Below are 25,079 nucleotides of genomic sequence, written 5' to 3'. Positions count from 1 at the left end.
TATTTGTACTTCATCATAAAATAAAAAAGTTTAGGTCTCTAAAACACACCCTCCAATTTCTTCTTATGCTTTCCAAACTTGATTATCCATATGCATACTTTATTATCATAAGGTATCAATTTTATTTTAAAGTGGCATTAAGTATTTATTTATATTTTCTTTTTGACAACTGTTTTTAAACGTGATAGTAGCCTGTGGCTATGTTGAATGTGTAAGCTAATTAATGAGTGGATCTTGAATTTGACTTGAGAACACTAGAACAAGGTTCCTGGAAGTGTCTGGCTGATTTTGTACCTTAGAGGTGTCCAAATGCTACAGTATCCTTTTCCTCTTTTCTAATTTAAGTAGAAAAAAAGATTTTGTTACTGTTTTTGTTAGTTGCATGAAGGCAGAGACTATGGCTTTCACCTCCAGTCTCTAGAACAGTGCATAAAACATAATAGACTATCAATGTATATTTCTAAAAGGAATGCAAATGAAGGTAATATGACCAAGTAGCCACACTGACCTTCTAGCTATCGTCAAACCTGCCAATTAATTTTCCACCTCAGGGCCTTTACACTTGCTATTTTCTCAGTTCTGAATGCTCTAGATACCTATGAGATTAATTACATCATTTTATTTAGGTCTATGTTAAAATGTTACTTCTTTAGAAAAGTTTTCCCTCTACAGCCTATTAAAACAGTCTACCTCCAAATACCCCACCACAAACACTCTTGTCCTGCTTCACTTTTTCTTCATACCACATATTGCTATGACATTTTATTTTGTCATTATGTGTTTGATGTTTTGTCTCTTCCGCCACCCCTCACCTCAATACACTGCCACCATAAAATGTAAGGTCCATAAGTCCTGGGAGTGTATCACTCCAAGGTCTCATCGGAAACAGAAATTCTTGCATCCTTTCAGATGGTCCAAATAAGGAGACTTTAAAGAATGAATTTTTCCCAGAAGTATGGACAGGATTGTGGGAATAAATAAGGTATGTTGACAGGGCAAGTAGAAGAAAGAATTAGTAAAAAAAATTAGTAGAGTAAGAACTGGATCTGGGAAGGAGGTTTGTCTTAAGGAAGATGTGGTCTTGGAGGAACTCTACTATGAATATAGAGAGACATGTCCCTGGAAGTCAGGAAGAGCAGAAGAAATTCCCAACTCTTTTCTTGTTCTTCAATTTTCTGCCTGTGAATCCATTGTTAAAATCTGAGCAGAGGAGTTCCCTTCATGGTTCAGTGGTTAACGAACCTGACAAGGATCCATGAGGATGCAGGTTCAATCCCTGTCCTCGCTCAGTGGGTTAAGGATCCAACATTGCTGTGAGCTGTGATTTGGGTTGCAGATGAGGCTCGGATCTCAAGTTGCTGTGGCTGTGGTGTAGGCCATCAGCTGTAGCTCCAGTTCAACTCCTAGCCTGAGAACTTCCATATGCCAAGAGTGTGGCGCTAAAAAGAAAAAGAAGAAAGAAAATCTGAGCAGAAACCAGCTAGCAAGGAGCCTAAGTGAAGCAATTCTTAGCAGTCAGCCTCCTGGGGAACAGAGTGGGCCAGAGAAAGGTGAAGACGTGAATCCTGTGAAGGAAACAGGATGAATAGCACAGGTATATTTTTTGGCTCACTTCTATGTCTTTCATGCCCAGAACAGTACCTAGCACATTTTAGGTACTCGATAAAGATTTGTTAAATAAAATAATCAATGGTAGTAGTAGATTGGGAGCAAAAGGACTGTGGAATTTATCCAGGATATTATCGTAGAGCATCTCAGATTTTATTTTGGGGTGAGGGTTGCTGTCCAAGGCATATGTGTGGAGAAATTTACAGACAGCCCCGGAAAGAAGACATTCAGTGTCCTTTATCATCTCAATCTAGTAATCACTTAGGTTGTAATTTATGGGTTAGATTTTTAAATAATTTATTTTACATTATATAAATTCATTATATATTATTTTCATATTCTTTTCTGTTATGGTTTGCCACAGGATATTGAATATAGTTCCATGTGCTATACAGTAGGAACTTATTGTTTACCTATTCTATATATAATAGTTTGCATCTGCTAATTCCAAACTCCCAGTCCATCCCTCCCCCACCACGTCTCCACCTTGGCAACCACTGGTCTGTTCTCTCTGTCTGTGAGTCTGTTTCTGCTTTTGGAAAAGTTCATTTGTGTCATATTTTAGATTCCATATATAAGTGATATCATAGGATATTTGTCTTTCTTTTTCTGACTTCACTTAAAATGATAATCTCTAGGTCCATCTTTGTTGCTGCAAATGGCATTATTTCATTCTTTTTATGGCTGAGTAATATTCCACTGTATGTATGTATACATATGTGTGGGTGTGTGTGTGTTCATATATGTATACATCACATCTGTGTCCATTCATCTGTCAATATATATTTAGTTTGCTTCTATGTCTTGGCTATTGTAAATAGTGCTGCTATGAATATAGGGATGCATGCATCTTTTTGCATTAGTTTTGTCTGGATATATGCCCAGGAATGGGATTGCTGGATCATATGGTAGCTCTAATTTTAGCTTGTTAAGGAACTTTCATACTGTTTTCCATAATGATTGAACCAATTTACATTCCCACCAACAGTGTATGAGGATTCAATTTATGGGTTAGATCTTAATATTCAATAATCCTGGGAGAAATTTTCCAAAAAGAAATTTTGTTAACTAGTTGGTTGTATTTCTCAGAGTAAAAGGCACTAGAAGATAGCTATGGATTACTTTATTATTATACAAGGTAAGCATAAAGGATTTAATAACATCATTGATTGCTTAGCTTTAACTTCTAGCCTGATTCATGAGGATTCACAGGGATGAGCAGCCTAAATAGGGGATAGAGAGATAGCATGATGTCAGTTGTGTACCTCTACTTCTTTAGTTCTGCTTTATTATAAGACTACTCTGACACCAATGTGGATGATGGGTTAGAAGCAGATATTATTCACTGAAATAGGGAAATCAGGAGAAGGCTCACATATTAGAGGGAAGATGATGACTTGAGTTTGGACATGTTGAGATATATATATATATATATATGAATCTAAAGTAAGAAGACTGAAAATTATTAGTACACAGGTAGTTGAAATCATGAGAGAGGATCATATATCACTTAGGGAGAACCTGAAGCATGAAAAGAAATACAATCTCCTCTCCTCTTCACCTCTGAACAAACCCAGAACCAGAATGCCATGTCCCTAGATGCCCATACTGAGTGTGTGGGTTTGGGATGAAGTGTTCCACGGACTGCAGAGCATGCAGCTCAAAGTGACATGAGAAGCAGAGTCAAAGGATGACACTGGAATAGTGAGAAACTCATATTATACCAACCAAAAGTTCACTTTGAAGATGTGAGGCCAAGAAAGAGAATTTGGGCACAAGACAATGACAAATCAAGGGCAGCTGATCAGAGTGTAGTAATATAGATGACCTCTCATGGGAAGGTTCCCTCAATGCTGGGGCAAAGCCACCAGGGCCTTTCGTAGGACATCTGCAGTTACTGAGCACCCTTAGTAACATAGAACAACTACTGAATGTGCACATAGAGACATAAGGTGACTATTGGTAGAGGCTTTTGCCAGAACATTTTCACTGCAATGGTGAGAGCAAAAGGCAAACTATAGTATATTGTGAAGTGATGAAATAGGAAAAAATAGAAACAACAATTCCAGACTCTGGGGTCAGTAACTAGAGGACTCTGCAGGCTGTAGAAAGGATTTTTGCTTTGCTATTTTTAAGAGGAGAGATTCTTGAGCATATGCGTAGTGTGTGAGAAATACCCTGAAAATGAGAAAGAGGGGAGGTGGGGGAAGAAAGAGAGAGAGAGAAAGAGAGAGGGAGGGAGAGGGAGAGATAGGGAGGGAGGGAGAGAATGAGTGAGAATAACAAATAGGCAAGGTCTTAAGAACCATAAGGAAGGGGGTCAAGAACATGGGAGGAAAGATTTGTCTTGAAGCTGAGCAGTGAGTCCTTTTCTCCAGAGACTGCATTAAAGAAGTCAGGGTGGTAGAGTAATAAATAGGTTTTGGGATATTGAGAGGAAAATTTGAGGGAGTTGATATTTTATTCTCTTTAAAGAAAAATACAAGGCTGAGATAAAAGTTTTCATGGTGGTGGTGGTGGTGCTGGTGGAGATCACTTTGAGAAAGTTGAAAAAGGTTTGGAATAGAAGAGTCCAGTCAATCTGGAAATTCCCTTAGAAATCTCTTAGTCCTATGGTTTTCAAACTTTTGTTTTTCTATCAGGAGAACCATTTATGCAAATGACTCCTTTGCAGAAGTTCAGATGTGCAAATCAGAGAGCTCAATGGCCCAGATGGAAGTGGTGGAAAGAAGACCCTGAGCCTCACTCATCATCATCTTTGCTCCCTCCACCTGCACATCCTCCTTGTTGCCTGATGCATGTCCAGAAACACCTGTGAAGAATCCCTAGTGCTCCTTTGAGCATGGTTTCAGAATAATCAGCCCCATCATTTTGTAGATGAGGAATAAAACCCAGAGGAAAGAATTGACTTGTCTGGAGTAGAATCAGGACTAGAATCTATCTCTCCCAATTCCTAGCCAAAACATTTTTTTAAACCATGTTATGCTACCCCACTGCTTGTGAAACTAAAATCAATTGCCCTCAATAAAAGTCTCTAAGAATCTGGAACTTTAGGTTTTATTTTTCTATCAACATTCATCCTTAGGTAATTCCTTTCTGTAATTCACATTTATTTGTTGAAAGATAAAAGGAAATGTCTTTTCCTACTTACCTCTCAACTTTTAGATTAAATAAGAAAATGTGATAGTTCCTCCTTAGAAGGAAGTTGTATTGCATATTCAAAATATTACTTGTGAAAAATATAAGGGCTTTTCTTTTTCAGTGATGATTGCAAGAGAAAAGCATTGGAATATTTTTAAATGCTAAATTGCTTCAGGTACTCTTCAGTAACTTTTTTTTCTACCTGGAATGATGTTTCTAAAGTTCATCCTGTTATTGTGCATACATGTAAGTCATTCCTTTTCACTGCTGTGTAATATTCCATCACATGACTATACCACTATTTATTTGTAGTTTAGAGGTACATTGTATATGTGACAAAATTAGGGTAGCTTTAAAAAGCAAGGAAAAAAGTTCCTGTTGTAGTTCATCAGAAACAAACCTGACTGGTGTTCATGAGGATGCGGGTTCGATCCCCAGGCCTTGCTCAGTGGGTTAAGGATCCTGCATTGCCATGAGATGTGGTGTAGGTTGCAGAAACAGCTTGTATCTGGCATTGCTGTGGCTGTGGCATAGGCCAGCAGCTATAGCTCTGATTCAACCCCTAGCCTGGGAACTTCCAAATGTCATGGGTGTGGCCCTAAAAAGACAAAAAAAAAAAAAAAAAAAAAAAAAAAAAGAGGAGTTCCCGTCGTGGCGCAGTGGTTAACGAATCCGACTAGGAACCATGAGGTTGCGGGTTCGGTCCCTGCCCTTGCTCAGTGGGTTAACGATCCGGCGTTGCCGTGAGCTGTGGTGTAGGTTGCAGACGAGGCTCGGATCCCGTGTTGCTGTGGCTCTGGCGTAGGCCGGTGGCTACAGCTCCGATTCAACCCCTAGCCTGGGAACCTCCATATGCCGTGGGAGCGGCCCAAGAAATAGCAACAACAACAACAAAAGACAAAAAGACAAAAAAAAAAAAAAAAAAAGAAAAGAAAAAAAAAGGAAAAAAATTTTAAAAAAAGCAAGGAAATTATTTTTAAAAATCAGCATAGTAATGACCTCTTAAGCGGAGATAGGGGTATCAAATTAGAAACTCCAGAGTAGCTTTAATGTTATTAATACTATTTCATTGCAAGTGTTCTCTAAGTGTGATCTCAAGGCCACCAGCATCAGCATCACCTGAGATCTCGTTAGAAATTCACATTTTCAGGTCCTACCCAATCCTATTGAATCAGAGACTCTGGGATGTGCCCAGCAATCATGTTGTATCAAGCTCTCTAGTGAATCTGATGTATGCTGACATTTGAGAATCACTACTGTAGGGTTATGCTTTACAGCCAACACACAAGCTTCTCCCTCTCTTTCATCCTCTGTCTCTTGTTCCTTTTTCTCTCATATTATATAATACAAAATAAAAAGAAAACATCTGAGCAGTGACTATCCAGAAATAAAGAGCTGGGGACATATTAGAGCTATTTGAGAGCATTTCTTTTTTGCTGGCTTTTTAGCCAGGAGGGCAAATGGTAGAAAAAAAGAGGAAAAGTAGAACCTTGGGGTAATTCAGGAGGAAAGTGCAGGTGAGATAAGAGAGGGTCTTTTAGCCCTATGTTATGGTAAGAGTATGGTTGAAAATACAGAGTATACTTTGAGGTATATGTATGTATCTGTGCATGTGCTTGTGTGTGTGTGTGTGTGTGTGTGTGTGTGCGCGCGCGCGCGCTCGCGCGTGTTTGGGCACTTAGAATGATACCTTGCTTAGAAAGGTTAGCATGCACCATTGGTAGAGATAATTACTCCCCCTCTCTATTTACCCCTGCTTCTGAATAATTTAGAGCCAGCAGGGAATAACTTACTCTCACCACAGGACACAACTGCTGTTATTCAAATGGATCTTGCTGCCTTGGCCAGGCATTCAAAAATGAAATGAATCTGTGTCATTGCTACTCTGGTGCCCTTTTTGTTTTCATTTTTTTATTTTGGAGCTGCAGTTGCCTTTGCAAGCTATCTTTTTTCCCTGCTGCTAGCATCGCATATCATCACATTGAAAGTGAATTCACACAAAGGAGAAAAAAGCATCGTCTTTATTTATTTTGAAAGAAACCTGTTATTAACTGAATATTTATTCTTAAATGGCTTACTAGTGTTCCAGACTGCAAAAGGGAAGTCCACTCTGAAAGGTACCACACAGTCTCACAAAGATGCCATCCTAGTACACAGAGGACATGGAGGGCTTGAACTGCCAAATGACTGGAGACACTTAGAGAAGAATTTCTTGAAAGAAATGAATTGCACGGCATACACACCCTAAATAAAACACCTCTAGCAGACAGAAAATAGCACCAAATTTGTTTTATACATTTTTGTGGATTGTCAACAAAACTGGTGACATATTTTGGGCCATAGACATACCAGAGCAATAGTTTATTCTCTTTATCAGACTTGTATTAAGGGAAACTAAATTCCATAAGAAAGTCTCTTTTTATCACCTTGTTGAGATCCTTGATATTATAAAACTTCCTAATGAGTCTACCAACATGATCCACATGCCAACCCATCCTTCATGCCACTGCTAGATTGACCTTCATGAAGCACAGCTTTGATCATGTCCTTGGTCCAAATGTTACTTCTCTACCATTGCTCTGGTGAATTAGAAATCTAAGGCTGACTGTGACCCCTACTGTTTTTGGGGTCTTTTCTGGCTGTGGCCACTGCATATGGAAGTTCCTGGGCCAGAGATTGAATCCAAGCTACAGCTGTGACCTATGCCCATTGCACCTCAGTGGAAACTCCAATCCCTTCTATTAATAATTGTGCAGGATCTTCCTTACACATTTTTGTTGTGCACTAACTACACCTAGTATAATTTGACTATTTTATTAATATTTTAGCCCTTCACCTTGATCTCTTTACATAGTTTTATCCTTTTCCATTGTTTTTATTGTTGTTGGTTGCCACAAATTCTTTTTGGAATGTGGAAAGGTACAAACAGATGCATACATAAATACGCAAGTAATTGTCCTTAAAGGCTTTCACTGCCTCTCTCATGTACTAAATAAACTCTGAACTTCTCAGCCTAGCTGACATCCTCCTTGATATGGTCTGAGCCCACTTTTTCAGTTTTATTGTCCACTTTTCAGGGATGGCCACTATGGCCCATGTGACTGCATCACTTGCCTTTCTCCAAACTTGCCATGTGTTTTGCTGCCTCCATACCTTTGTGTATGCTATTACCTCTACCAGGATTATTTTCTCTTATCTCTGCCTGCTGAGATCCTCTCTATTAAGGTGCATAGTTCCACTGCTACTTCTTCCTGAGACCTTTCCTCATCCAGCCACCATTTATAATCTGCCCCTCTCCAGAACATTTCCTTTATTGTTCTGATCATATTTTACCTTGTATTGCAGTTATTTGTACACTCAGATTATACCACCTGCCTTCATGCCCTGAAAAACTAGAAGCTTCTTGAGGGCAAGAGACATTCCAATCCATTCCTGAGGGCAAGGGAAGTAAAATCCATTCCCACTACTGGAAAACCCAGCAAAAAGAGTAGGGCCCTGTTGTCACAGGGTCAGTAGCACTAGCTCCTTTATGAAGGATATTTTGCTTCTTTTTCACTGAAAAAGAACATTAGCCTCTGAGGATTGAATAATTGTGGGGAAAGGATGTAATAAACATGGAAAATATAGTTAAGCATCACAGAAGAAAAAGTGGACACAATAACATGGTAATGCTAAACTCTAGGCAGAAAATAAGGATACAATTTGTTTATTCTCCTAGGGTACAGTCATTGGAATGGTTAAATGTCCCATCGAGTTGTCCAAACTATCTAAAAAGTCAACAGACACCCTGAGTCAGTTTGAAGAATTTGATAATATGCCCTTAGAGATGGAGAGAGGATACAGCTACCAAAAATAGATCTGATGAGTGAGTGCAGCAGAATTCCTAGTATGACAAAATCAGGAAGCAGGAATTTATTGAGCTGAAAATCATAACAGGAAAGCAAAAGACAATGGTAATACTTGATTCTTAAAGTGGAGTTGTTAAATAAATATACAAAGATGCCAAAAGTTTAAAACGATGCTTATTTTCCTCTTCTTATTTTATTGTTATATACCATGTATAAAGAAAAGAATGTTGCCCACCATTCTGGCTCAACAAGAATCAAGCTATCAGCCACTGCAGTCACCACTGACAGTGCACCTTGAGGATGTTCAGGATGGAGAAAAACCAGGAAATATTCTGTGCTTTGGATATACTAGACCCTAGCTAGTTAAGATGCATATCTAGGGAATAATTCAATGACCCCTGGATTCTTGCATCTTCCCACACATAGAAAAGCACTAAAGTAATTTACCTGAGACTTCTGTTCTTTGTGATTAGCAGTAATCTTTTGATATTCGACTACATGTTTTGTTTTTTCCCACCAAAAAAAAAAAAAAAAAAAAAGAGAGAGAGAGAGGAAAAAAATATCCCGTACATCCTGGCTCTTCCCTTACCTCTTCAGAGCAGATCCTCAGAGCTATCTGAGAGGCTGTCTCCCCAGCCATAGTCCTCAGCAAGTTTCCCAAATAAAACTTAACTTACAACTTTTACATTGGGCCTTTTTCTTTCGTTGACACATGTTGCCTTGCTCATTATCACTTCTAAGAACTACATTCAAAATACCTTCTGTTGATTAGACTCAACATATACTTCATATTTACCTAATTGGTTAAAAAAAAAGCAAAGAAAAAGCTGAGGAACAAAAGGCAAAAGGAACAAAGAAGACTTGAAAGTAATTATTTTGAAGATTTTTGTTTAGGCTTAGGGAAAAAAAAGGCATTCAGCATGCTGCTGCTGACATATGGTTCACTCTGCGACCCTCAAAACCAAATAGTATGAATAATCCAAAGCTTGCTAGAATCCAAGACTTTTATATTAAAGTAATTCTTTTTTTTCCTTCAGCATTGTGTAGCTGCTTTGCTACACAAGATAAACACATTTCCTATCTTTTTCTTTTCATTTTTCCCCCTTTGTTTCAAGAGCAAGCTTTAGAGTTAATAAAACTCAAATAAAGTGGGACAGCAGTACTTAGGACTATTTTTATGTTTTTGTTCAGGACCTGGGTCACAGAAAAATGCTAGCTTTGAAGGTGGAAAAAACATGGCTTTTTTTTTTTTTTTTTTTTTTGGACATTTGGAAGATACCACATGCATTTTTTTAAATTTTTTTTTTTATTTTTTGCCATTTCTTGGGCCGTTCCTGTAGCATATGGAGGTTCCCAGGCTAGGGGTCAAATCAGAGCTGTAGCCACTGGCCTATGCCAGAGCCACAGCAACGCAGGATCCGAGCCTCATCTGCAACCTACACCACAGCTCATGGCAACGTCGGATTCTTAACCCACTGAGCAAGGCCAGGGATCGAACCCACAACCTCAAGGTTCCTAGTCAGATTAGTTAACCACTGAGCCACTACAGGAACTCCACCACATGCATTTTTAACATAGTGTAGTGAAGATGCCTAATTTCAGATCTTTATATGCCTTCCATTATTAATGTTCCAAGCAGTAAAATATATGAAATAAAATGGTACTTTTTAATGAATGTGATTGATCACTTTTGCATTCTTTTTTTTTTTTTTTTTTGCTTTTTAGGGCCGCACCCGTGGCACATGGAGATTCCCAGGCTAGGGGTCTAATTGGAGCTACAGCTGCCAGGCTATGTCATAGTCACAGCAACGTGGGTTCTGAGCCACATCCGTGACCTACACCACAGTTCACGGCAACGCCAGATCTTTAACCCACTGAGCAAGGCCAGGGATCGCACCCACGCCCTCATGGATACTAGTCGGGTTCATTAACTGTTGAGCAATGACAGAACCTCCCTGGGCAGATGGTCTTGATGCTTATGTTAAAACAAGAAGTAGTCAAAGTTCAAATTCCATCCAGGCTGAGATGTGCATAGGTCACACTTCCTCAATAGCCTCTTGGCTCTGTTTTAGAGAGCTCTTTTAGCAATACTGACTCCATTTTGATTTTCCTTTCACACATCATTTCCACCTATATTTTGAGGCCCAGTTTAGATGCTCCATGTTTCACAGTCTTTTATTTATTATAGTTTTTATATCTTACTTCCCCTCACTATTATTTACCCTCACGATAGCTCCTTAGTTGCAGGAACCAACCTTATAATTCCATAGCAGTGTAGTATCCTTTCTTTTACATGCCGATTGCCAATAATCCTTTGTGGAATAATGAGAATGAACTCTAATATCCACCACTGGACACTGGACCTCTGAACCTTTCTGTCTTTTTTTTTTTTTTTGGCCATGCTCATAGCTTGTGAAAGTTCCTGGGCCAGGAATCAAACCTATACCACAGCAATGACTGAATCTGCTACAGTGACAATGCTGGATTCTTAACCTGCAGAGCCACGTGGGAACTCCATGAACTTTCCTGTCTTAATTACATTTAGATATCCACACTTTGCTGGTCAAGGGAATTAATTTTATAGCAACCTTACTTTCCATAAGCAAGAGGAATCAGGTGGCTTATAGATGATAGCCCTGTTTATCATCAGAGATGTAATGTTTATTATGTATGGGAAAAACATCAGGTTCATTAATGGAGAACAAAAGTTTGGAACAAGAAGTTAAGTCTCTGAATCAAGAGTGAAAGTTGATGGTTCCCTGTGGCGCAGTAGGTTAAGGATCCAGCGTTGTCACTGCTGTGGCTCGGTGGTCAGGTGGTCACTGTGGGGCAGTTAGATCCCTGGCGCTAGAATTTGCCCATGCTGGGGCTTGGCCATAAAAGAAAAAAAAAAGATTTAAAGCTGACAAAGCACAGCAGGATGTAGTCCCTTCAGATATTTGAAGGAATGACCAAACCATCAATTTAGCCCAAAGAATGTGGGACTCTGCATGAAACAAAGCCTTAGATACATCAAAATAACCACAGTGGCAGACCTGAAATGAGAGAATCTCTTAGGCTTGAAGCATAATTTGCATAAATCCCAGAACTCAAGCCTCAGGTGCCAATAATACTCAAAATAATCTTTAGGATTGTCCAGGGGTTTAGCTATTCCCACTGATAAAGGGTATTTAGCATTTCTTGACTCATCATTTAAAAGCAAATGTCCTGGCCACTAGAATAAAGCCTTAAGAATTCTCCTCCTTGTTTATTTGGTGAGTTAAGTTGGCGGGCCACCACTGGAGGGAAATTGATGTCTGTTAAAACCACAGGTGTGAGTTTTGCAATCTCTCTGGAAACTGCCCAGGATGTCGCTGTTTTGAAGGCTGACTTCCCCTTGGGGAAGAAAAAAAAAAAAAAAAAAGTAAATGCATCCTGCACTATTGTCATACTGAGCTGTAGAAGAGCAAGGGTTTAAAAGCCTCTTGAGAAATAAACACAAGTGACAAAAGACTAATTCTTTTGGCATTCTTTATAGGAAAACCATGTTCCTCTCTAAAGAGAAAACTCCATGAAGTTGGTCATTTGTGAGTTCCTTCAAAGTTCCTCTCTGGGTGGGGGGAGGGGGAGATCAGCCAATTATCTGATTGTGTGGGTGGTCTGACAGCAATATCTGTCACCTATTGACCTCAGGAAAGATGCAGTTGATCAGGCTGACTGGTGGCATGTTGCTTTCCTTTCTCTCTGCTCCATGCATATCTCCCCTAAAGCTGTGTCAGATTCGCTGATATTTTGAAAACAACTTGTCTCATTGCTTTGACTGAAGAAGAGCTGCTAGCTAAGTATAAAGGAATTCAACCACATTAAGTCCCTAGGCAATTCGGGGGCTGAAGATCTAGAAGATTATTCTAGAAACTTGGATAATATTAATGAGCTACCCACTGTTCATTCATTGAAGGTCCAGATCCTGGCACAGTCTGCATGGGCTTAGGTAGTATTTAGCTGTCCCACTAGGAATTTGTCACTTACTATAAGCAAAATAAGTAAACAAATCAATATAGGAGACCACCAAGTTGCTTCTCCCACAGTATGTTCTGCACACATGGATTAGTCAAAATTTGTGTGAAGCAAATTCAAAGGCTTTTGTTTTGGAGGGTTTTTTTTCCCTATATTTTTTTGAGGGGGGGCACATGAAAGTTCCCAGGCCAGAGATTAAATCCACACCACAGCAGGAACCTAAGCCACAGCAGGGACAACACTGGATTCTTAGCCAGCTGAGCCATCAGGGAACTCCTCAAAGGCTTTTGAACGTAGGACTTCTCAAAGCCTTTATTCTGTTTCCATGTGCTTTGTGACTCTCTAAGAGGAAGCTAGAGTATGTAGTGTTTCCCTACATTTCTCTTGTCAAAGAGAAATGTTTCACAGGCTCATCCAGTGGGACCAGGGCTTGGTCCTTTGACGGATGTGGGTATAAGACGGAATACTTGTTAACAACAAACTGTCAGCAGCATCACTATTGGAGAACAGTTCACATAGTGAGCAAGTTTTTATTTTCTTTCATGGATAAAACTCTCTCTACTTGTTCTAACATCCTGTTCTTGGCTTAAGAAACAGTGCAACTAGCATAATCCTGCATATCTTTTGCTTTAGGTCACTCAAGAAAGTTAATTCACTTATATTTAGAAAAAGTACAAAACACTGGCCTTACAGAAAGAACATTCTTTTCTTGAGTTTCCTTTTTGAGTCTTCACATAACTAGAATTAAGGAGGACCAAAATGATATAATTTTGGGTAGGAAAGCTGGGCCTCTACTATTTTGGTAGGCATCATAATTAGAGAGCCTTTCACTCCAGATGAAGCGGTAATATTGGGTCTGATACAAATCACTCCTTCTTTCTTTGTTTTTTTATCCATCTGATCAATGTTTATTGAGTGCTTACTATATTCTTAGCACCCTTTGAGGTGTTTGGGATAGAGTTTTTAACAAAAATCTCCAAACTCATGGAGCTTACCTTTTATGGACTAAGGAGATAGACAGGTAAATACATTAATGATAAAATGATATGCTTACAGATTGGTTAATTGATATGTAGCAACTAAAACAAGGTGATAAACTGGAGAGTGACTAAGGGGAGTGGGGAGTTCTTTATATTAAAAAAGTGCAATTTAGAATTTAAGTTGCTAATCTCAAATATGTTTATAATGAAGTTCTTTAGCAACAAAACCTAAAACCTTGCATTGATTTTCTTTATAAATATTGTATAAAGAAGAGATGATAACTAAACTGATGAGGAGTCAGCTTTTTTAACACCTAGAAGGGCAAGCTTCCAAATTTAAACCAGAGGAGTCACAAGAACCCTTGAGGTAGGGTCTTTGGCTGGTTTTCAAACCAGAAAAAAAAAAAAAAGCCTGGGTAACTGGAACATAAGTGAGCCAGGGAACAAGCAGTGAGTGTGATATCATGGATTAGTGGTTCTCAAATGTGGTCAGGTACCTTAATACTCATACATTGGCTGGCATGCTGTACTTTTAAGTTCCTTGAGTAAGAGGCAATGTCCTCAGGCATCCAATTGATGCAGGTCCTTATGGTTCTCTGACAATGAAAAATTGGGGAGATAGGATTTAGTGCAGTGGTTATCAAAATATGTTTCCTGGGCCATAGACATCAATATCACCCAGAAATTTGTTATAAATGCATATTTTCAACCTCAGCCTAGCCTTATAAATCAGAAACTCTGGGGCTGGGGTCTCACAGCCTGTGTGGTAATAAATTGTCCAGGCAATTCTAATGCCAGATAAGAATTAGAGAATCACTGTGCTGGAAGGTAACTGGGATTGGGGTTGGGGGGTAAAAGAGCATCACTCTCGACTGGAAAAGAAGTATCTTCTTTCATTTAAAAGTCTCAGTTCTCAGAGTTCCCGTGGTGGCTCAGTGGTTAACGAATCTGACTAGGAACCATGAGGTTTCGGGTTTGATCCCTGGCCTTGCTCAGTGGGTTAAGTATCCGGTGTTACTGCGAGCTATGGTGTAGGTTGCAGACGTGGCTTGGATTCCGCATTGCTGTGGCTCTGGAATAGGCCGGTAGCAACAGCTCTGGTTAGGCCCCTAGCCTGGAAACCTCCATATGCCACGGGTGCAGCCCTAGAAAAGACTAAATAAATAAATAAATAAATAAATAAATAAATAAAATAAAAGTCTCACTCCTCCATGTGTGCCCTTGAACTCATCTTCTAATAGAAAGGACCTAGCTTAATTAATTCAGTAATTCTTCCTGACTGTATTGGAATTAAACAGGCAGTGCTCTAAGCTTGTACACGACTTATTTCAGTTAATCCTCATAGTCACCCTGTGGGATAGGTACTATTATCATTCCCATTTTTTAGATCAGGAACTGGGTGCACAGAGAAGAAATTTGTCCCAGGTCACACAAATAAGAAGAAAGGTATGTATCTGGACGGCCTTGTTCCGAAGCTGCATTAATTTTCCATTAACCTCTATTCATTTCAAAAACGCTTGTATTAACTTTTCTATACAGCCTCTCAGCATACCTGGGAAAATTGGGGTGATTTGATCTAAGATAACATTGTCCAAACAACTGCATTCACTTTTGACTTAAACTTTAAGTCACTGAATGATGCCCATGGGGTCATCTGGTGACTATTCTTATCTGAGGCTCTAAGAGGTGAAATGGCTTGCCTATAGCTAGCTGGTTAGTGTCAGAGCCAAGACTTAACACCCAGGTCCCCAGCTTTCAACTCAGTGTTAAGTCATTTCCAATGAAAACAAAACTAGCGCTATGACATACTGAAAACAACAAAGCCAGGTCATATATCCAGCAGCTCATGTATGTACCAGCCTTCCTTTACCTGGCTTTTCTGAACACAGTTTTTTTCTTGATTCTGGTGTCTCTGAAGGGCCCTAGGACAGGGCCTCCCAGGGCAGATACTGCTCTATCTAACAATACTGCCCTCTCTGCAGAGTGCAAGAAGGGCACTATTAAATTCTATTGGAAATAACTTGCATTGTCAAACACATGAAAACAACCATGAATCAAAAACAAAGTAACTTTTTGCCTCATTCTTTTCAGTTTCCTAGCTTTTCTGGTGGTTTGTTTGCTTGGTTTTACTTTGAAGTATTTTTCTCATTCTATCTGTAGTGCAGTTTTGCCAGGGAATGTATAGAAGTTGACTCTCTCTATGGCCTTAAGAAAATTATCCATCACATCCGCCCTCTAAGCTTAAGGCCTTATCACAAAACCTCAGCAATATTAAACACTAGTTCTCCATTTTGACATATAAATCTCAAAGTAACCGTGCTTTCTATCTTTGCCTTCTGCTCTGTGTTTGCAAAAGTGTGATGTATAATTTAAGTTTTTAATCTCAAATGTGTTTGCTCTATAGGAAAGTTATAGTGATAAAATGTACTGCCTCAGCTTGATTTTCTTTATAAATGTGCTAACTTCTCTTGTGCTCTTCCCTTTATTATAGTGAGCAAATGAAATAAATTATTAATTCTAATATAAAATCTACTTGTGATTGGCATTGTTTTTATTTTCATTCGTCTCCGTCAAGCTGTTTGGGGGGGGGTCTCTTAGAGAATTAATAAGAGGTTGTAATGACAGATCGTATTTTGTAAATGAGAAGTAATTTTTTTGGGGGGGCACACTTGTGGCATGAGGAAGTTTCCAGGCCAGGGATCAAACCTGAGCCATAGCAGTGAACATAACCATAGCAGCGACAACTCCAGATCCTTAACTCAATGAGCCACATTGAAGTCCTCTTCGTGTGTTTTTAACAAAAATTAATTTCATCCCTGGCTGTCCCACAAACATATTGTCTTATGAGAAGGAAAAATGTTCCCTTAAAATTTTCTAGAAGGGAACTCTTACTTGCAGATCCTTTCTTAAGTATTTTTGAGACTAGACTGTGTGTTGAAAAGTAATGCTCACGCTCTTAGTAAGGATCTGAGAAGGTATTTTACTCGAATACCAGTTTCCTCTTTTATAAAAACTCTGCTTTGCTTTCTGTAAAATTATGACTTTTGCAAAGAATACCTTAATAATAAATATGAGTCATTTTGCTCGAATGCTAATACTGGGTTTTTTGCTGCAATAAAAGAAAACATTTCTAAACTGTTCCTAAAAACTAAGTACAGGCCCACGCACTACAATATAGAAATTCTGTGTTGTACAATTAGTTTTAATTAAGAGCTAGTTTGACTTTCAGGTAAATTGTTATCCTACTTCCCTGGCGCAGCCCATTAGCAGCATTACCGCAGTTTGAGGAGTTACTAGCAAGTGTTTTTACCTTTATCGTGGCTGATTAACAACAGATCGTATCAGGTTTAGGGACAAGGCTTACTTATTTTCCAAGAGGCAGGAGTTCTCATGCTGGGATTATATGTCTCTCCAGAAGGCTGAGGGAGAGTTTCACTTTTTTTTCTATGTGTGTTTTTTTCTTCACTTGCATACACTCATTTTCTTTACAATGCATAAATATGCAAATAACCCTACTGAGACAGGCACACCTGTTTTTCTCTAATACTTTAGAAGGTGTACCAGACGTTAAGATGACCAACTGTCCTGGTTTGAGTGGGATCAAGGGCTTTTCCCTGAATGAAGGACTTTCAGTGCCCAAAGCAGGAATATCTGCGGCTAACCAAGACAGTTGGTGACCTGAGTTTACCTATATGACAACGCAAAAGCTTTATATTCTGCAAGAGTTAATTCTGGACTTAAAGGGGGGAGATTTGGGAAGTTAATACTTCTCATAGATACTAAAGGAGTTAAAATCATCAATCCTGTCAACAGGCCCAAGAACTAGTCAGGTGTCAAGGTCAGAGGTAACAAGAAAAATATGAGAAGAAAATCATAGTCTTAGGAGTTCCTATTGTTATAGGGTTAAGAACTGACATAGTATCCATGAGGATGTGGGTTCAATCCCTGTCCTCACTCAGTGCGTTAAGGATCCAGGATTGCTGTAAACTGTGGCCTACAGATGCGGCTTGGATCCAGCATTTCCACGGCTGTGGCATAGGCCTGCAGCTGCAGTTACAATTCAATCCCTAGCCCAGGAATGTCCATATGCCACAGGTGCAGCCCTAAAAAGAAAAATTTTTTAAATAAAAAAATATAATTTTAGATTCTATACCTTTATTCTGGGTCTCAGGATCTATTTCAAGTGTTCATTAAACAGTAGGGTTTGTATATCAAGCTGAACAATAATGCAAAGGATTATGAGAAATATTTGCACGATTTGTTTTTATCTCCTTGGTGTGCCATAAAACACAACAGGCTGTGAATTATTGTGTAATAGCTAATGAATTGTTCCATTAAATATGAGATGGATGGTTGGGATCCAGTTACATGTACTTCCCATTTCAGCCTATGGAATTATAGTTCTGAGAGATGTGTACATTTGTCATTAAGTCTGGGATTCAGAGCAAGAGTCTTTTCAATTTTTAGTTCTTTGATCCAACACAAAGTTACACGCTTTCAGCCAAGTTTCTTAAAGTTAGTGATGTGGTTTTCTGATTCTTTGACTTGAGAGTGCAAAAATTAGCTCTCAACTTCTAGGCTGAACAATTTTGGACAGTCCATAAAAGTAGGGGTTATTTGATATGAAGATGGGAAAGAAGTCAGCTTTAGTATCAGAAATGAGCTCTACAAATGCATGGTGTAGCCACAATTCTTTTCCCATGTTATTTGCTTGTCAGGAAACAATGAAGTTAGCATCAAGTGGAAAGTCCTCTGTCTGACTTTCATTATCTGCTCTCAAACTACCTATCAAATCCTATTTCCCACTGGGAAGTATGGCACAGGAATCAGAGCCTGCATTCTGAAATTAGACTGGGTTCCAAACCTTGCTCCATCATTATATAAGCTCTATGACCTTGGGCACATTATTTAATCTCTCTGTGCCTCAGTTTCATCATTTGCAAAATTGGGCTGTTATTAATAATACTCATGGGGTAAATATATGTAAAACACTGAGAATAATTCCTTTCACAGAGTGTATGCTGTTGTTATTATTAGTGTTGTCATTGTTATTATTCCTTAATGTGTGTTTTGCTCTAGGCTTCGTATTTTCTTTAATATCTATATGCCATACTGACTTTTTTTTTCTAATGGTTTTGCTTGTGTTGAATTATCTACATGCAATATGATACTTTTTCCCACTTTCCCAAACCTTATCCATTTTGAACGACCATTTCAATACTGATCTCTTATGTGTGACCTTCACAAAACTCTCCTTTGGGTAAATTCCTTTATAATTACTATGTGGAACATTACATTTCACTTTTCAATTATCTGCTGTTTGGTGTGAGGTAATATCTCCTCTGCTGAACTGAAAACCTTTTGACAGAGCAATATCTTGTCTATTTTATGGTATGTTTTTTAGCCTCTAGTATGTTTCTAACCAAATAGTTGATTGATTCATATCAGGGAACCTATGCCTAAATTTGGTCCTTTGAGTCTAACTTTGAGACAGAAAGGCATCACTTCAAGATTCAGTCTCACCAAATCTTGCTAATATTACACTGATTTTCAGCAGTTACGCATTTCTGGTAGAATATTATTTACAGGTCAATTTTCTTTCATGTTTGGATTTTGAAAAGAATAAAGCATTGCGCTTTTACATAAAGTTCATATACATCACTAAACCACACTTACTAGAGTTAATCCCTTGAAGATAGGATGAATTATGATAAGAACAATTTAAAAAAATTTCTTACAGAAATTTCCACATACAAAAGTAAAGAGAATAATATAATCGATTCCATGTACCTAACATCCAATTTACACAATTATTAACACCTTTCCAAGCTTGCTTCCTCTATCCCACCCATATTTTTGGCCTGGAATATTTTAAATCAAATTTATCACTTTTCATCTCTAAATAGCTCAATGTGCACCATCGAGAGTTGAAGAGAAACAAAAATAATTTTTAAAAGAATGAAGAACTAGTTCTCAATACTGTGCTAAAATCATCAAATCTTTTCTTACAGTCTTACAACTTTAATAATACCACGTTGTTCTCTTCTACCCCAAAGATATAAGTAAACATGTAAAAACAGATGTTCCTAGTGGATGACAGGAAATATATGTGAAATGTGAAGGGTATTTTACTGTCTCAGCTAGTCTTTGAAGTAGAGAAGCAACCAAGCTTTGATAAGAAACCCTGCATTATGATTTTATTGTGCTAGATTACCATAATAAAAAATGAAAAGTATATATTTCATTTGAGTGTCTTCAGCTCCATGATATTTTTGGATAGGTTAAATTAAATGGAGAATGGGCTATCCAGGTTCACCATACACTATAGCTCATCAATCAATTTTCATAAACCTATTTTTTCTAGGGAAGTTAGGACCTAAATAGCTTTAATGATTTGATGACACTATTTCACAAATGATTGTGATATCATTCCTTCTTTAACTGATCATAAACCACCCCAAAAGTGTAAAGGTAGATGTTTAAATACCTATTTGCCTTATTGAGTTTACCAAGCCCTGTCTATACAAATGGTAATCTATGACAAAGGAGGCAAGAAGATACAATGGAGAAAAGGCAGCCTGTTCAATAAGTGGTGCTGGGAAAACTGGAGAGCCACATGGAAAAGAATGAAATTAGAACACTCCCTAACACCATACACAAAAATAAACTCCAAATGGATGAAAGACCTAGATATAAGACCAGACACTATAAAACTCTTAGAGGAAAACATAGGCCAAACACTCCCTGACATAAATGACAGCAATATCTTCTCAGATCCACCTCCTAGAGTAATGACAGTAAAAATAAAAATAAACAAATGGGACTTAATTAAACTTCAAAGTTTCTGCACAGCAAAGGAAACCCTCAACAAAACGAAAGACAACCCACAGAATGGGAGAAAATAGTTGCAAATGAATCAACGGACAAGGGATTAATCTCTGCAATTTATAAACACCTTCTGTAGCTCAATACCAAAAAAAACAAACAACCCCATCCAAAAATGGGCAGAAGATCTAAACAGACAGTTCTCCAAAGAAGACATAAAGATGGTCAAAAAATACATGATAAGATGTTCAGCATCACTCATTATTAGAGAAATATGAATCAAAACCACTGTGAGGTACCACATTACACCAGCCAGAATGGCCATCATCCAAAAGTCTACAAACCATAAGTGCTGGAGAGAGGGTGGAGAAAAAGGAACCCTATGACACTGTTGGTGGGATTGTAAATTGGTACAACCACTGTGGAAAGCAGTATGGAGAGTCGTCCGAAAACTACACATAGAACTACCATTTGATCCAGCAATCCCACTCCTGGGCATCTAGCCAGAGAAAACCAGGACTCGCAAAGACATGCGTACTCCAATGTTCATTGCAGCACTCTTTGCAATAGCCAAGACATGGAAACAACATAAATGTCCATCGATAGAGGAGTGGATCAAGAAGAAGTGGTACATATACACAATGGAATATGACTCAGCCATTAAAGGGAACGAAATACTGGCATTTTTAGCAACATGGATGGACCTAGAAATTATCATGCCAAGTGAAGTCAGCCAGACAATGAGACACCAACATCAAATGCTATCACTGACATGTGAAATATGAAAAAAGGACACAATGAACTCCTTTGCAGAACAGATGCTGACTTACAGACTGAAAAACTTATGGTCTCCAAAGGAGACAGTTTGGAGGGTGGGGGATGCGCTGGGGTTGTGTGTTGGAAATTCTATAAAATTGGATTGTGATGATCATTGTACAACTATAAATGTAATAAATTCATTGAGTAATAAAAAAGAGGCACATAATGAGAATTGTTAGGGATATGCATATTTCTTACAACAAAAGTTGGATATTTCTGTTATATATATCTGATCTGGACATGTATAAGAAATTATATTTAGGGGTTACAGTTGTCAGTCATTTATACATTACACCTGTAGATTGGACATCTATCCTTTTTATACTTGTTTCCTTACAGTTGGAGTAAGCCTGTATAGATAAATACACACATAGCTGGGAGTACCATAAATCCATGAAGGCAATATCAGTTCTGACTGGAATGAAATGTACCTGACTGGCTGTCAGTTCTCTTTGTAATTTAGGGTTCAGTGAACTCCCATTTTAGAATCTTTGAGGATGAACCAAAATTCAAATAAAAACTTCCCCGCAGGCAGTTAAAGCTGAACTATAAGTCTGTCTTTCAGTGATTTTTGTTCTGATATTTTTCTTCACATTCATAACTACTGTGTATATTTTAACTTTGCAGATATTCTGCCCAGTAAAAGGTTCAAGTTTGTGTCCTGATTCCATGGCATTAATTTGTAGCAAAGCTTGCGTGTATTTCCATACTCTTACTGAATTAACTTTAGGCTTTTATTTTCCCTTTATTGTGTGAATTTGACTAAAGCTGAGCCATTCTTCAAAGTGAAAAGGTTTTATTTGGAAAATTCCTTTGAAATGACTTCTTTATTATAGATTCCAGAATTGCCAGACTACAGTCATTTCTAGAATATAATTCCCAAGAAATTTCTTTCACCAAAGTGAATTATGGATTACTGGCACATACATTTTTTTCCTTGCATGGCAAACAGGAAAAAAAAATAAAGAGGATTTTAATCTCAATTTTGAAGAAAAATAATTTGGTTGGGTGCCCTGAAATTCAATCTTTGATCATGGGTATTCAAAGTCAAAAGAAAATTTCAGGACTGCTGTTTTTCCCTGCCTCATTTTTCATCCTCCTGAATATGTTTTTCTTTTGAAATATTATGAGACTACATTCTGAATAATGCTTACCATGAACATTTAAAACACAATGGCATATCCAAGGTAAAAATAGAGGAAAGCACCTCAATAGCATTCTGTCAGAGAGTTGGATTTTATGGTTTCTCATGAGAATAATTAGAAAAGTTAACCATGAAGCTATCTAAACTACATACCAGATATGGCTGAGAAAATGTCTTCCAGTAGATCTTTTAATCTATAAGCTTTAGGTCACATTTCTTTTGCGCTTACAGATAGTAGGTATATTTGACTGTTAGCCTAGAAAATGGAAAGTCATTATTTATTTGGAAAGCTAAGGCCCTGAGAGGCAGTCGGCTTATTCTGTGACTAGTTCTACAACCTGTGCCAGTCACCTGATTTTTAGCCTCTAGTTTCTTACCAGAAAAATGGGAGCAATGTGTTATTGTGATGGCAAGACAAATGTGATGCATGTGCAAATGCCATGAGATAGCAAAATCTCACCTAATTTCATTGGTAAGATGAAGAAAGGTGAAATGTAATTATGGTACCATGATGCCAAAAATTATCGTGGAATACATACATATATATTGATTTATCGTTTAAAAATCATAGAATAAAATAATTCAGAAAGCATCTTTAAGGTGACAATTTCAAACTAAATTATCTTTTTGTCAAAACAGCAACCACAATAACAAGAAAACCAGAGGACATAATTTTTGGCTTTGTGGAGAAGATGGTAGTACCAGGTAGGAAACAATATAATACGAGAAAAAAATCATTGATGACTTCGGGTTTAATAAGAAATGTACATTCCAGCAGAAAGCAGACAAAAGGCTATGTTTTTCTTGACAGTAGCACTAACCACTATGTTAGTTGGTCTGCAGGTGACCAAACCTTGTTGGAGACGTTCTCAGTTTTAACACTGGGAGTCCCTCATCATGGCAAAAAAACTCCTCTGTCCCCATCAAAACAGGCTTGGATCTCTCTATTTGGTTTTCATGACACTGGCTTTGAGTTTGTCAAGATAATGCAGTGGGGAATGGAAATTCACAAGGCTTTCCATCTTTATAGTTAATACAGTAATTTTAGCCTTGGGCACGCATATTCTCTGGTAATATCATTTTTATAATTTTGTTTCAGAAGTGTTTGCTGGGTAAGTGGGTACAGCACACCCATGCTCTCTAGTGGAGGTTCCTAGAAGTGCTTAGGAGGGATTGTGCCCTACAGAAGTCATCACAGTGATCTGGAGACGGTGGGGTGGGGTGGAATGTTAACGATAAGAAGGCTCAAGGAGATAAAAAGATACCAAAGGACCCTGCCAAGAGGGTTTGGGTTTCGCCTTTGCGGGCAGACCCCCTCCCTGCCAGCGCGGTTTGGATGTGGGCAGGGTTCAGGTGAGGCACCCGCTCCTGGCAGGGTTGGTCCCATTGTGGAGGGGCTCTGCGCGGCCTGCAACCCGGGGCTGGAATTCTGCCCCTTCCAGCCTCAAGTCATCTGCCCTCCCGCCTGCCGCGTCAGACACGGAGCCTGGCCCCATGGCCCCGCCGCTACCATCTGTGAGGGCTGGATCCATGAGATGTGCAGCCTATGACCCTGCCAGGCCCTGTCCCTGCAAGCGGAGCAGGTGCTACACCATCAGCGCTCGGGTTACCAGGATATCCTTGTCTTCTGCAGTAAGAGCTACGGTAACGTGCTGGTGTTGGATGGTGTCATCCAGTGCTCAGAGAGGGACAAGTTTTCCTGCCAGGAGATGATAGCCAACCTTCCCCTCTGCAACCACCCCAACCCACTCAAGGTGCTGATACTCGGGGGCGGGGATGGGGGGTGTCCTGCAGGAGGTGGTGAAGCATTCCTCCGTGGAGTCCGTGGTTCAGTGTGAGATCGACAAGGATGTCATTCAAGTCTCTGCCGGGCATGGCCGTTGGCTATTTGAACTCAAAGATGACCCTACTTGTGGGTGATGGTTTTGAGTTCATGAAACAGAACTGGGATGTTTTCGATGGCATTGTCACTGACTCCTCAGACCCCCTGGGCCCTGCTGAGAGTATCTTCAAGGAATCCTATTATCGGCTCATGAAGACAGCACTTAAGAAGGATGGCACCCTCTGCTGCTAGGGCTAGTGTCAGTGGCTGCACCTGAACCTCATCAAGGAGATGGGACAGTTCTGCGAATCATTGTTCCTGGCGGTGGGCTATGCTTACTGCACCATCACCCCCTACCCCAGTGGCCAAATTGGCTTCATGCTGTGCAGCAAAATCCAAGCACCAACTTCCCCAAGCCTGTGCAGCAGCTGACACAGAAGCATGTGGTACAGATGCCACTGAAATTCTACAAAAATGACTTGCACCAGGCAGCCTTTGTCCTGCCCTATTTTGCCTACAAGGCCCTGAATGATGTGTGCTGAGTCCAGGAGCTGCTGATGATGCTGCCCAGGACCTCTGGCCAGGGAGCCTCTAGGGTGTCTGGACCCCGCCAGCCTTGGGGAAGACCCCCGCTGTCTTGCTCACCAACCCAGGATTCCAGGCCCCAGAATGCTGCCCAGCTTGCCCTATTAGGTGGACTTTCTCTGTGTGAGGCGTTCAGCTTCTAAGCTTATACCAGGTGCATAGGGTACCATCTCTGTTTTCTGTTTCCCCCTCACTCACCAAACACGTGTATATATAACAACAACAATGATAAAAAAGTACCCTGCAAATATTAGAAACTCAACAGAAGATATTTGCATACTGTTTATTTTTGAGTATTCAAGAGCCTATTT

At 39.1% G+C, this 25,079-nt stretch overlaps 1 long non-coding RNA gene and 1 pseudogene across 4 annotated transcripts in view; both read left to right on the top strand.

Moving 5' to 3' along the window:
* Positions 1 to 25,079, top strand: part of LOC146394699 (uncharacterized) — a 759,738-nt gene that overhangs the window by 174,986 nt on the left and 559,673 nt on the right. For 2 of the 4 annotated variants that reach the window (XR_014834658.1, XR_014834660.1), the window contains one exon: positions 4,251 to 4,656. The exons of the other annotated variants lie outside the window; for them this stretch is intronic. This is a non-coding gene — a long non-coding RNA (uncharacterized LOC146394699). Of the gene's footprint in view, positions 1 to 4,250; positions 4,657 to 25,079 lie in introns of those variants that run through there. 4 annotated transcript variants of the gene reach the window in all.
* LOC100512148 (spermidine synthase pseudogene) lies at positions 23,588 to 24,725 on the top strand (annotated as a pseudogene).

This window comes from Sus scrofa, chromosome X, assembly GCF_054392235.1.
Source record: "Sus scrofa isolate SSC_HxYL_T2T_F1_AM1 chromosome X, Sscrofa_HxYL_maternal_Yorkshire_Landrace_v2.0, whole genome shotgun sequence".
Lineage (NCBI taxonomy): Eukaryota > Metazoa > Chordata > Mammalia > Artiodactyla > Suidae > Sus > Sus scrofa.
The sequence above is the reverse complement of the archived record's forward strand: the minus strand, read 5'-3'. Positions and strand labels throughout refer to the sequence as shown.